Here is a 277-nt window from a genome sequence, read left to right as displayed (position 1 = left end):
ACGTCGTGCGCCGGTTGCCTCGCCTTGAGGACTACCGCTCTCTGTCGGAGTGACTCCTAGCCGTGGAGCTGGCGAATGCATCGCTGCAGGCAACGGTGGAGCGCTTGGCTCCATCGGAAATGGAGGTTGTTGCACGTCGTTCTCAGAACCAGTTGGTTCAAATTCTGGGTGGCTGCGGGCCTGTGGGATCCGCTCCGGCGCCAGCGGTTCCGTGTTCACTTGCGCGGATCCCCGTACGGCTTGAGCAAGCCCACGTAAAACACCGGGTGGTTGCGCG

The sequence above is a fragment of the Plasmopara halstedii genome, assembly GCF_900000015.1.
Source record: "Plasmopara halstedii genome assembly, contig: Scaffold_322, whole genome shotgun sequence".
NCBI lineage: Eukaryota > Oomycota > Peronosporomycetes > Peronosporales > Peronosporaceae > Plasmopara > Plasmopara halstedii.
The sequence above is the reverse complement of the archived record's forward strand: the minus strand, read 5'-3'. Positions refer to the sequence as shown.